This window comes from Protopterus annectens, chromosome 11.part0 (genome assembly GCF_019279795.1).
Source record: "Protopterus annectens isolate FY-2018-M chromosome 11.part0, PAN1.0, whole genome shotgun sequence".
NCBI lineage: Eukaryota > Metazoa > Chordata > Ceratodontiformes > Protopteridae > Protopterus > Protopterus annectens.
The window spans coordinates 1453364888-1453375999 of record NC_056745.1 but is presented as its reverse complement, the minus strand read 5'-3'; positions in this window follow the sequence as shown (position 1 = coordinate 1453375999).

Sequence of the window (11112 nt, the reverse complement as noted above, 5' to 3'; positions counted from 1 at the left end):
TATAAACTACCTAAAAATCCTTTGTTGCTGCTATCTAGTGAAATAAAAGTTTCCTTATTACTGGGTAAAAGATATAGGGTGATATTCATAGTCACCCTCTTGACATGAGTGTAATGGTAATATGCAAATACTGGCACTGATCCTATATGTAAATGAACAAATGGCATTTTCTCAAATCACTGACAAAAATCCCAAGGCAGTTTTGCACATCTGAAGCAATGTAAAATGAGCTGAAACCAGTGTGGAAAAAAATGTATATACTTGAATGGTATCACACATTATTGGTAGTAGGCTGCAGGTATGAACCTGTTCAAATCTCTCTAGATTCTCTATGAGAACCTGCCATGAGCAGATCTAAGTACTGCTAGCCTGCAGTTTTTCTAAACTGTTTTAAGGTTTCCTTTATTCACTTTAAGTGTATCCTCATATGGACGGGTCTATATTAGAACATTGAAGTGTTAAAACATCGAATGTTCTAATATCGACCCCTATTCAGCAAACGCTTGAAATGGCGAAGCTACAGAACACCAAATATTTTCCTAAGGAAAGTATTCGGTGGGCCGTTTCTGCGGCTTCGCTATTTCCTCGACTGTGGTGTGAAGGTGATGGACCGGGTTAAGGTAAGTGTGTGATAGTTAGGGACCTTAGGGATAAGGAGCGGGTAAGGTGAGTGTGCGATAGTTAGGGACCTTAGGGTTAGGGAGTGGGTAAGGTGAGTATGAGATAGTTAGGGACCTTAGGGTTAGGGAGCAGGTAAGGTGAGTGTGCATTAGTTAGGGACCTTAGGGTTAGGGAGCGGGTAAGGTGAGTGTGCGTTAGTTAGGGACCTTAGGGTTAGGGTTGGGTTAAGGTAAGTGGATAGCTAGTAGTGTATGTATGGTTTAGTATAGGGTTTTGTGAAGTGTGTATGTGTGGATTATGTATTTTGGTGTGCTTGTACTGTGTGAGTGTTTTCTTGGAACAGCAAATTTTTTCCCTTGGAAAAAATTTGCTCTTCTGAGCATTCAAGTATATCACATTCCGAGATTCCAAGGTCGAGCTTATGGTGTTCGATATTTTGGAATTTCGATAATGTGATATAGACCCATATGGACATGCTGTTTGAGCTTTTATAAGCTTGTAAAGGGGGAAGATAGGAAATCTGGAAATACTGGAGAGACAAAGGAAACACAGAAGGAGTGCATTAAAAAGAGTAAGCTGCAGGAGGTGTGAGGGGAAAGGTGCTCTATTTTTGTGCTGTAGACCCCCCCCCTCACATTTTCATTTTTTTAAGATGGAAGTTTGGGAAGGAGTAAGGACAAATGGGACAGACAGGAACACTATGGTGGGCTGATGTTGGGGAGGGCTCACAGGACATACGAATGGCAGATGGACACAGAGAGAGGATGTGGATCCATGCTACAGCTACCAGCCTGATCTAGAGGACCTCAGTTATACCTCCCACTGTCCTTGATGGATGAGGAAGGTGGGAGCTTAATGGTGTGGGGGTGGAGGCCTCTGGTGGCTTCATGGATAGAGTCAACCAGGTTGCTGAGCCTTGTACCTGCTAGAGGAGAGATAGCAATGTATACAACTACTTCTCCAACAGGTCCTGAAGCTTATGATGCTAGCTTACCAGGCTTCCTCATGCAGGCAACCCATGGTTCATAGGTAAGTACTAGGCTACTGGCCCTAGGGCCTATGTAAGCCTAGCCAAAAAGGTACCTTGGCTTTCGCCACCCAAGAAAATTATTTTCCTGTGCCCCTGTCAAGAAGAGCCACAGAGGTGATCCCCAGGGTGAATTTCCTATTTTCCATCCAATCATCAAGATTTTTCTTGAAGAGTGCTAATGAGGACCTTTGTTTGATATAGATAGGTAGTTTGTTCCAGAGTATGGGAAGTCTGTGGGACAGGAATCTATCCCTCCAGCATGTTCTGTTTATTGTTGTGATAAGGTTTAGGTCCCTAGAGCATGTAGCTCAGAGGGATTGGAATTTTTTTTAAGTGGAGCATGTCAAACAGCTCTGGGTTTGACATAGCTTTGTATGTTAGGCAGAGATCTCCTCTAAGTAGGTGATATGCAACAGAGTAAAGCTGGAGTTTATTGAGACAGTCTGCATAGGGCATCTGTTTGAGGCCAGTAATCCTCTTTGTGAGGTATTTCTGCGGCCTTTCCAGTTGTTGTAGATGTCTTGTGAGGTACATACCAAGAGGGGTGTTGTACTCTATAATGGGTCTAATGAGTGACGAGTAGAGGGGAACAATGACCTCTTTTTTCCTGGATGAGAAACCGTTTGTGATGAGGTGTGCCATGTAGAAGGATTTCCTGACTACTGTGGTGATGTGATTATCAAAGGAGAGACTACTGTCCACTTGTGTCCCAAGGTCTCTTATCACATTTTCAGTGTTAAGTAGACTGCCACCTATGTGGTAGCTCATGGGCACAGAGTTTTTACCAAAGGGGATGACAATGCACTTTTTGGCATTGACCTTGAGGCCATGGCTTTGACACCAGGCATCTGTTTCAGTGAGGCCCTTTTGTAGGATGTCCACATCATTAGGAGTTTTGATTATGGCTTCTAGTTTGCAGTCATCTGTGAACTTCATTAGCCAAAGACCTTCTGTGTTAACCTGTACTTCAGAAAAGTAGATACCAAACAGGAGAGGACCCAGGACTGAACACTGTGGTACTCCACTTGTCACTGGTCTGAAGTCGGATTTGGAGTCTGCTACTTTCACAATGTGGGTTCTGTCAGTGAGCCAGTTGGCAACCAATCTTGTGACAGGGATTTATACCTAGTTTAGTGAGTTTATCTATAATTCCAGAGTGGGGGATGGTGTCAAAAGCCTTGGCAAGATCTAGACAGGCTGTGTGAACCATCTTACCCTTGTCTACGGCTTTGGTGACTGCTTTAAAGAAGTCCATCAGGTTTAGGAGGCATGATCTGCCTTTTACAAACCTGAACTGGGTGGGGTCCAGAGTTTGCAGATTACTAATGTCTTTGTTTATAAGTTACATGATGATACATTCCATGGCCTTGCAGACCAGACTCCTTAGGCTAATGGGGCAGTAGTTGCCAGGGTCCTTGGTGGCTCCCACTTTTTGGAGTGGGATAACTGTCACTCTGTGCCATTTGGTGGGCACAAAGCCTGAGGTGAGGCCATGTTTGAACATGGTGCTTAGTTGGGGTGTCAGTTCATTCTGTAGTTCATGTAGAACACAGCCTGGGATGTTGTCAGGTCCATGGATGCTGTGTTCTTGGCTTTGAAGAGTGTGGTTTTTACCTGTGCAGCCATGATTACAGGAACTTTGCATTCTTGTGGTATAAAGATGGGGCCTTTAGGGGGTGATAGGGGGGTAAAGTTAGCCCTGAACCTATCTGCCAGGATGTTGGCAATATCAGTTGGTTCTGCATATTTAGTGCTACTGTGCTGTAAATCTGAGCAGATCTGAGTGTTGCCATTGAGATTCTTGACATAGCTATAGAATAATTTGTGGTTGTCTTTAGAATCAGTGGCAATTTTGTTTTTGTAACTAGCTTTGGAGGATTTTATGAGGGAGTTCAGCTTTTTACTGAGGCTGACCAGGGACTTCCTCCAATCATGGGATTTTACTTTTTTTTGCAACAGTTTCTTTTTTCTGTTGTAGAGTTTGTTTATGGCAGGGACCACCAGATGGGCTTCCTTTTTTTGGAGGATAGCATCTTGGTTCTGTTACGTATAGCATGATCCATGTACTTGTGTAAGTGCTTATAAAGTGCATTTGTGTAGGATTCTGCAGTCATACCTCTATTGTCTGTCTGCATGGGTGTCGCAAAGTTTGCAACTTCTGTCTTAAGAAGCATGAAGTTGGCTTTGGAGAAGTTTTTTACTGTGGTTTCCCTAATGGGGGGTGGGGGTGGAATATAGATGTCTAGGCTGATCAGCTTGTGGTCAGATCTGACCAATGAGGAATTGACCTCTGGTAGTGAACACCGGTCACCCGTTTTGGTAATGACCAGGTCTAGGATATTGCTGCCCCTGGTGGGGGTGTGGATAAGTTGATCCAAGGCGCTGGAATTTATGAATTCCAGAAAACGTTGAGCAAAAGAGTTGGTATATGAGTAGTTTTCCCAGTTAATGGTGGGGTAGGTGAAATCGCCCATTATTAGGGGGTTGGTTTGTACCCTAATATTTTCCAGTGTATCTAGAAATGAGGAGTGGGAATCCTGTGGCATGGTGGGGGGTCTGTAGTAAGTTACAATTTGGATTGTGGTCTTGCCCAGAGTTAGTTGCACTTGGATAATCTCGGATGCACTATGCTGAGCAACTAGCCTGAAGGTGTGGTTATCCTTAATGAATATGGACATGCTTCCACGTTTAGTGTTTCAGTCCAGGTTAGGTGGCCAAAAGGTGTGGTATGAATTATAGCCTAGTAATGCAGGGGTGCTCTCTGGAGCCTTGAACCAGGTCTCTGTCACTCCACAGATGTCGATGTTCTCCATTTTATGGAGCACCTCGAGTGAATGCATTCTGAGGTTTAGACTTCTAGCATTGAGTAGCATTACCCTCAGATTTTGCTTGCTTGTACCTGTTATGGTGGTGAATTTGTCATTTGAACCTTGCCTAAAAAAGGCACTATAGAGGTGGCAAGAGCCTTAGCCAGTATCCGGAATCCCAAGGGCGAGAGGTGCAGGCGGTGGTGTGGTCTGTCGATCATGTCATCCCAGGCAGACAGATACTGGATCCCCTTAGAATGACACCTGAAGCTTAGCCAATTGTTGAAGTCAATCGTTTTGTCCTTGTACTGTGGTATCATTCTACTTCTGCAGTGGTGCAGAGGTAGCATTGTTGCCTCACAGCAAGAGGTTCTCCCATTGGATTCTCAGCTTGGGTTGGGAGTGCCTTCTGTGTGGAGTCTGCATGTCCTCCCCGCGGTCGAGTGGGCATTCGAAAGACATGCGTTGAATGGGCGTGCCTTTGTTGAAGGTTGGGCACTGGGCTGGCAACTCGACAACATAAAAAAAAACAACTGCCGATCATTAGCAGACCGGAGTTCCGCTGTGGCGACCCCTAACCGGAAAAAGCCGAAAGACAAACAACAACAACAACTGTAGTATAATTCTGGGTGATGGCAGGATGCTACTCAAGGCTAGCATCATACCTGCCTGGGCTAAAGATCAGAGAGCTCCTCCATATCTCTTTTCATGCAGTCCATGGGGCAGAATCATTTCACCAACATGTGAAGATGGGCCCTGGCCAGCAGGGGCAGGTGGAAATCTTTTCACACATTTGGAAAGGTAGCTGCTGAGCTTCCACAGCACTGCAGGACCTTCATAAAAATAAATAAGATAAAAGGAAGAACAAAATAAATAATAAAGTGAGACAAAGAATGAAATGGAGACCCAAAATGTGCCCAGTGTTGTAAAACATGGATTTATTTTACTAACATAGAAATACGCATTTAATCATTGAAACATAAATTGCTATTAAGCCGTGCTACCTATTTTTCATGTACAAAAGAATGACTGAATTCTGACAACTGCATCTTGATGGTTCTTATTACTGCTTCTTGTGTAGTATGAATGAATAACTGTTTAAAGTTGTGAAATGCGATAATATAACCAATCTGCAGTGCAGTAGTGCAGTGGTAGTTACACTACTCTATCAGTGACGTAGTGATTTCACTCTCAAAGTAGTCACTTTTGATGTATTGCATTTCCTTCCACTTCCGTGATTCAGTATAGTACATTTACATCAATATCTCTGTTCCCATGTCCTGTTGACTTATGATCTAAGTATGATAATGTAACAAAATGAAACATGGTGCTGCATTAATGAATTACACCATATTTTTAAGACAATACACTAATGCTGTTTAATATTCTTCCTTATTTGTCAAATTTATGACAGCAATGCATGAGCCAAGCTACTCTCTGTCAGTGCTTATCACAATTGTGTGCAATTTCCTCTTCCAATGCATGAGTCAGGCTACTCTCTGCAGTGCTTATCACAATTATGTGCACTCTCCTCTGCCAATGCATGAGTCAGGCTACTCTCTGCAGTGCTTATCACAATTATGTGCACTCTCCTCTGCCAATGCATGAGTCAGGCTACTCTCTGCAGTGCTTATCACAATTATGTGCACTCTCCTCTGCCAATGCATGAGTCAGGCTACTCTCTGCAGTGCTTATCACAATTATGTGCACTCTCATCTGCCAATGCATGAGCTAGGCTACTCTCTGCCAGTGCATATCACAGTTATGTGCAATCTCCTCTGGTGTTGTGGAGATATGAAAAAAACATAGGATAGAAACTTGTACACTTATTCTACTTGCATGTACATTCAAGGTAAAAACAATACATTTCCAATGCGTGTTATATTTGTTATTAAAGCTTATAATTGATGTCAACAACTCCCACCCATTCCTTGCTTCATTTTGTAAATCAGTCTGCTCTCTTTTTTATGAAGATATGCAGCAAAAGCCTGATTAAAATTGTCTGTTATTCTAAGCCTCTTAGTTTGGGTTTTAGCACTTGGGCTTCATGCCAGTTATGTAACATTTAAGAAGGTTTTTGTGGTCTACACTCCTGTGGACAAACCCTTATCAACACCCTCTCTCCATAACTCCATCCAAGTTTTCAGAACACTATGTCTGGACAATTCCCATAAGTTTCTCCTGCCAGCCTGGTCAACATGGACATACTGAGACAGTGTAGCAACTGCTATATGTTCACTAACAGGCCTCTTTTCCTAGCACATAATTCTTCTACTTGCAAGAAATGCATCTATATCTGTAACCTGGAATCCATGCTCTCTTATGCTATAGTCAGCACTCCTGACAAAGAGGAGGTTGCTAGCACAAACACCACACCACTCACATCACATAGTCAAGCACAATACACACCTACATATGCAGAGGTCCTCAACAAAAATTTACCTAAACAGCACAGACCTCCAAAACACACACACAAACATTACACACACAACATCAAACACAGCAGAAAACATACCAGTGTCTCACAAACACAGCCCATAAGGCATAACAATAAACCAACACAGCCCATAAGGCATAACAATAAACCAAATATACTAGTTACTGGTGAGTCAGTTGTGAGACACACCAATGTCCCCTTCACCAGGCTTGATAAGGAGAAGGTCACAGTCAGTTGTCTGTCAGGTGCCAGCATCCACCACATCATGCACGCACTTAAGTCTCTCCACAACAGGTACAAGTATGACTCTGTCATTCCCACATCATGCACACACTTAAGTCTCTCCACAACAGGTACAAGTATGACTCTGTCATTGCCACATCATGCACACACTTAAGTCTCTCCACAACAGGTACAAGTATGACTCTGTCATTGCCACATCATGCACACACTTAAGTCTCTCCACAACAGGTACAGGTATGACTCTGTCATTGTCACATCATGCACACACTTAAGTCTCTCCACAACAGGTACAGGTATGACTCTGTCATTGCCACATCATGCACGCACTTAAGTCTCTCCACAACAGGTACAATTATGACTCTGTCATTGCCACATCATGCACACACTTAAGTCTCTCCACAACAGGTACGAGTATGACTCTGTCATTGCCACATCATGCACACACTTAAGTCTCTCCACAACAGGTACAGGTATGACTCTGTCATTGTCACATCATGCACGCACTTAAGTCTCTCCACAACAGGTACAGGTATGACTCTGTCATTGTCACATCACGCACTTAAGTCTCTCCATAACAGGTACAAGTATGACTCTGTCATTGCCACATCATGCATACACTTAAGTCTCTCCACAACAGGTACAGGTATGACTCTGTCATTGCCACATCATGCACACACTTAAGTCTCTCCACAACTGGTACAAGTATGACTTTGAAATTGCCACATCATGCACACACTTAAGTCTCTCCACAACCGGTACAAGTATGACTCTGTCATTGCCACATCATGCACACACATAAGTCTCTCCACAACAGGTACAAGTATGACTCTGTCATTGCCACATCATGCACGCACTTAAGTCTCTCCACAACAGGTACAAGCATGACTCTGTCATTGCCACATCATGCATGCACTTAAGTCTGTCCACAACAGGTACAAGTATGACTCTGTCATTGCCACATCATGCACACACTTAAGTCTCACCACAACAGGTACAAGTATAACTCTGTCATTGTCACATCATGCACATACTTAAGTCTCTCCACAACAGGTACAAGTATGACTCTGTCATTGCCACATCATGCACGCACTTAAGTCTCTCCACAACAGGTACAAGTATGACTCTGCCATTGCCAGATCATGCACAAACATAAGTCTCTCCACAACAGGTACAGGTATGACTCTGTCATTGTCATATCATGCACGCACTTAAGTCTCTCCACAACAGGTACAAGTATGACTCTGTCATTGCCACATCATGCACGCACTTAAGTCTCGCCACAACAGGTACAAGTATGACTCTGTCATTGCCACATCATGCACACACTTAAGTCTCTCCACAACTGGTACAAGTATGACTCTGTCATTGTCACATCATGGACACACTTAAGTCTCTCCACAACAGGTACAAGTATGACTCTGTCATTGCCACATCATGCACACACTTAAGTCTCTCCACAACAGGTACAAGTATGACTCTGTCATTGCCACATCATGCTCACACTTAAGTCTCTCCACAACAGTTACAAGCATGACTCTGTCATTGCCACATCATGCATGCACTTAAATCTCTCCACAACAGGTACAAATATGACTCTGTCATTGCCACATCACGCAGGCACCTAAGTCTCTCCACAACTGGTACAAGTATGACTCTGTCATTGTCACATCATGCACACACTTAAGTCTCTCCACAACAGGTACAAGTATGACTCTGATCATTGCCACATCATGCACACACTTAAGTCTCTCCACAACAGGTACAAGTATGACTCTGTCATTGCCACATCATGCTCACACTTAAGTCTCTCCACAACAGTTACAAGCATGACTCTGTCATTGCCACATCATGCACACACTTAAATCTCTCCACAACAGGTACAGGTATGACTCTGTCATTGCCACATCATGCACACACTTAAGTCTCTCCACAACAGGTACATGTATGACTCTGTCATTGTCACATCATGCACGCACTTAAGTCTCTCCACAACAGGTACAAGTATGACTCTGTCATTGCCACATCATGCACGCACTTAAGTCTCTCCACAACAGGTACAAGTATGACTCTGTCATTGCCACATCATGCACACACTTAAGTCTCTCCACAACAGGTACAGGTATGACTCTGTCATTGCCACATCATGCACACACTTAAGTCTCTCCATAACAGGTACAAGTATGACTCTGTCATTGTCACATCATGCACGCACTTAAGTCTCTCCACAACAGGTTCAAGTATGACTCTGTCATTGTCACATCATGCATGCACTTAAGTCTCTCCACAACAGATACAAGTATGACTCTGTCATTGCCACATCATGCACGCACTTAAGTCTCTCCACAACAGGTACAAGTATGACTCTGTCATTGCCACATCACGCACGCACCTAAGTCTCTCCACAACTGGTACAAGTATGACTCTGTCACTGTCACATCATGCACACACTTAAATCTCTCCACAACAGGTACAAGTATGACTCTGTCATTGCCACATCATGCACACACTTAAGTCTCTCCACAACAGGTACAAGTATGACTCTGTCATTGCCACATCATGCACACACTTAAGTCTCTCCACAACAGGTACAAGTATGACTCAGTCATTGCCACATCATGCATACACTTAAGTCTCTCCACAACAGGTACAAGTATGACTCTGTCATTGCCACATCATGCACACACTTAAGTCTCTCCACAACAGGTACAAGTAAGACTGTCATTGTCCATGTTGTAGTGAATGACTTGAGGCATACCTCCCTGGACTATATGAAGACAGACATGATTGAGCTCTCAGAGCATGTGTCCCAGGCAGGTATGACCCTAGCCCTAAGCAGCATCCTACATTCACCAAGAATGATACCACAATACCAACAAAAAAATAATTGGCTTCAACAATTGGCTTAGTTTCTGGTGTCATTCCAAGGGGATCCAGTATCTGTCTGCCTGGGATGACATGGTTGACAGGTCTCAATGCTTTGCCAGAGATGGCCTCCACTTGTCACCCCTGGCATTCAGGATTCTGGCCAAGGCTCTTGCCTTCAACATTGCGCCCTTTTTAGGCACTGTCCCAAAGACAAATCTTCCAACATAACAGATCTGTCAAAAAGCAAATTGAAGGTCATGCTGCTTAACGCTAGGAGGCTTAACCTGAAAATGTACTCACTGGAGGCTGGAAGATGACTGCATCTGTGCAGTCACATAAACTTGGTTCAAGGCTGCAGACAGCCCTCCTACCATACCATGCTGTACCTCATTCCACACATTTCGACCCCGAAATGAGGCTGGAAAAACTAAGGTTGATGGAGTCTTGATTTTCATTAAAGACAAGCACACCTCCAAACTAGTCCCAGTGCAGCTGTCAATTGCAAGACTCCTATCCAAGTTATAACCAGCTATAGACCCTTCTCCATGACTCAGGACACCCACTACTCCTACCTGGACCTACTTGAATCCATCAAGGTACCCCTTAACTCCCTGATTCTTGGTGACTTCAAATACCCCACCATAGACTGGGTGAACTATTCCTGCTCTAATACACTCGCCCAATGATTCCGTTACTTCGTCAGTTCTAATGCACTAGACCAGATTGTCTCCTTTCCTACAAGGAAAAATAACATTGTAGACTCGGTTCTCAACAACATGGGTGGCGACCACTACACCACTCCCATAGTAAGTCCTTTCTTGGTAAGATCAGACAATCGGTTTGTCTTATTCAAAGTTTCTATCACGTCCAACTACCCCCCCAGCCTTAATTAGGCTAAAAAACGTAAAAGCTGACTACAGCTTTCTAAGGGAGGGCATCAGTAGCTTCACACCACCGCCACCCCCCCCCCAAAGGATGCAGACAGCTATGCTGAACAGTGCTCCAGTGCAGTATACAAGCACCCGTACAACTGCATGGACTCAGCCATACCCAACAAAACTAAAACCTGCTCCTCAAGGAAACACAAGCCTATCTGGTGAACATCCTCT